This window comes from Callospermophilus lateralis, unplaced genomic scaffold, assembly GCF_048772815.1.
Source record: "Callospermophilus lateralis isolate mCalLat2 unplaced genomic scaffold, mCalLat2.hap1 Scaffold_89, whole genome shotgun sequence".
Taxonomy (NCBI): domain Eukaryota; kingdom Metazoa; phylum Chordata; class Mammalia; order Rodentia; family Sciuridae; genus Callospermophilus; species Callospermophilus lateralis.
This window is the reverse complement of record NW_027517018.1, coordinates 2,621,777-2,624,976: the sequence shown is the minus strand read 5'-3', so window position 1 is coordinate 2,624,976 and position 3,200 is coordinate 2,621,777.

Sequence of the window (3,200 nt, the reverse complement as noted above, 5' to 3'; positions counted from 1 at the left end):
TATCCTGAATTTTATTCTGTTCAGTCACATCCCAAGCAGTTCTCCATACAAGGGAGGATTTGAGAGTGTCTGCTGGCTATGTCTTGAACTCTGCCTCATAGTCTCTGTGAGTTTTTCAGACACAATAAAATACATTGAGATGGACACCTATTAAAAGGTACATTACAGCAATATGTTTTATCAAATGTGTAAGGAAAACTTCATCTGTGTGTCTCATTTAATTTCCCAGACAAACATAGAGATTGTTGCCTAGTTGCACAATATAGGACATTCCCACAGTGACAGTCCCCTTCTCCAGTTTGCAACAGTTCAGAACATCATCATTTCAGTGGCCGCTTTTACCCTATTTGTTCCTCTAAACCTGCAGGAAGTGGAAACTCCCTCTAGACATTGAGTTGTTTGTTTTTGTTCTCTGGACACTGATTGCTCCCATTGCCCTTGTTACTACCACCCAACTTCTGCACTGCAGCTGTTTTCTAAAACTTCTGAAGTCTATGGCCAAGCAGGCCTAGTGACGAACGCTGCTTCTTCCATGCACCTCCTAAGATAGGACCTTCTCAGCATGGCAATGCTCTAGCATGAGAGAATAGATCATTTGGTAGATTATTTGGGAAGTGGGCTCAAGAAGCACAAGTGAAGAAGAGGAGAAAGTGATACAAGAATGGGAGAAAACTGACAAAGAACCCATTAATGAACAGTTCATGGCTGTGGGCAACTGGGAGTTCATCCTATAGGGATCTTCTGAGATCCGATGTAAACCAGGCTTATTATGGTTTGGATATGAGGGGCCCCCCCAAAATTCCTATGTAATGCAGTAATTGAAATTATTAGATTAGGAGAGGAGTAACCTAATCAGTGGAATAATTCATTTGATCATTTGATGGATTTATACTTTAAAAGAACTATTATGGTGGGTGCTACTTGCAGGTAGACTGGTGGGGCATGGCTGGAGAAGGTGGGTCATTGGGAGCATATCCTTGGGGATAATACCTTGTTCCCCCATCAGCAGCAGCAGCTCCTCCTCCTCCTTCTCCCCTTCCTCTTCCTCCTCTTTCTTTTTTTTTAAATTCTCCTTTTTCTGCCCCCCGCCCACCTGTTTCCTAACCACCATTATCTGAGTAGCTTTTTTCCGCTCTGCCTTTCCACCATGATGTTCTGCCTACCTCAAGCCCAGAGCAATGGGGTCAATGAACCATGAACTGAATCCTCTGAAACCATGAGCCAAAATAAACTTTTCCTTTTCTAAGTTGTTATTTCCAGTTATTCCAATCACAGTGATGAAAATATGACGAACAAAAGTGCCCTGGAGGCTGGGGAGGCTGCCCATTTATTTTTGGAGTCCCATCTCCCATCAGTCAGGAGTTGCCCTGGCATATTAACTACACCCCCTCTAGCCTATCCAGGGCTCTGGACAAGCTTCCAGACAAAGAGAGATAGGTCACCTGGAGGTAGACAGCTGTGTGCACACAAAGTGCTTTCTTTAGGTGCTAGTGAACTCAGGTGGCCAAATGTACATAAGGAAGATGTATCCACAGCACATATTTTAGAGTACAATTTCCCTGTGCAACCCCTCCAATGCTTCAGCAAGACTCAAGAGTCTCTGAAAACTTCTAGGAAGTTAACCTTGTACTATGAATTTTTGTTCCCCTAATATTGGCTGTACCTCTCATTTTAGCTTTCTTTTCTTTTCAGACTAGACAAGTTTTCTTGTTTTGAGAAGCCATACTGAGATAGATTTCACACATACTGAGATAGATTTTAGAAAAATGCATAATAAATTCTGAATCTTCAGAAGCATCAGTTGTGCAATTCTTTCCACTTGCTCCACAATGAATTGGTTTGCCTTGCCCAGGAAGTATTCTTTTATCAAAATATCTAACCCAGGTAGGGTATCTTGCACACCATCTGCTCAGATCCCCCTCAGCCTATGTCATCTCTTTATTTTCTTCTTAAGAAATAAAGGGAACTTCTTAGGGAACTAATGCCTTAGAATCTGAAGAATCTCTCCCAGACTTGGGACAATATTGGGTCACCTTACCTCTTGCCTAATAATGGTCCCTATACATTATACAAATTATGGATAATTTTATGCATCAGCTTGATTGTGCTACTGAGTGTCCAGAATGAACATTATTTCTGAGTGAATATGTTTCCAGATGAAATTAGCACTCAAGTCAGTGAACTGAGTAATAATAGACAGTCTTCCCCCAAAAAAACATTGGACATTGTATTAGTCAGCTTTCTTTCACTATAACAAAATTCCTGAAATAATCAATTTGTGAAGAAAAGAAACCATTATTTGGACTTGAATTTGTTGAGGTACCAGTCCGTAACATTTTGGCCCCATTACTTTGAGCTTGGAGCAAGGCACCATATCTTGGTAAAAGCACCGGGAGGAAAAACTGCTTCTCTTTTAGCCAGGAAACAAAACAGAGTGAGGATGGGGCTGTGGTCACACAGGTCCCCCCAAAGACACGACTTCAGTGACCTTTGGACTTTCCACTAGGTCTCACATCTCAAAAGTTTTATCACCTACTCATAACCACTCCAGGAATCAGTCCTTTCATGTGTGGGTCTTTAGGAGACGTTCATGTTACAACTATGGCAGGTATCATCCAATAGATTGTAGACCTGAATGGACCAAAAGAAGGAGAAATTCAGACCCCTGTTCCAATGTCAGTGGCTTGAGCTGAACTTTGCATCTCATCTGCTCCTTGTCTTCTACTGGAATTTACATCATCTGACTCTCAGGTCTTCAGACTTAGCCTGAATTACACCACTGATTTCTCAACCCCTATAAAAATCATGCAGGTCAAAACCTCCAAATAAGTCTTCATTTGCACGCGCATGCACACACACACACACACACACACACACACACACAGATCCATTCTCCTTTTGGTTCTATTTATCTATATAACCTTGACTAATAAAACACTGATCTTACCAGCATTCACTGTCACATTTGCCATACTTTATGCAATCCATTGGTATTGCCCCATAATCTTTAAGATACGTGTCAAAGGTTGCATCTTCCATAAAATAGACTCTGTGATTGTGTAAGTCTGTATTTTGTAACTGTGACCAAAATACCTGACCAAAACAACATAAAAGAGGAAAAGATTATTTTGGGCTCATGGTTTCAGAAGTTCAGTTCTTGCTCCATCTCTGGACTGAAAGCAAAGACTGAACACCATGGT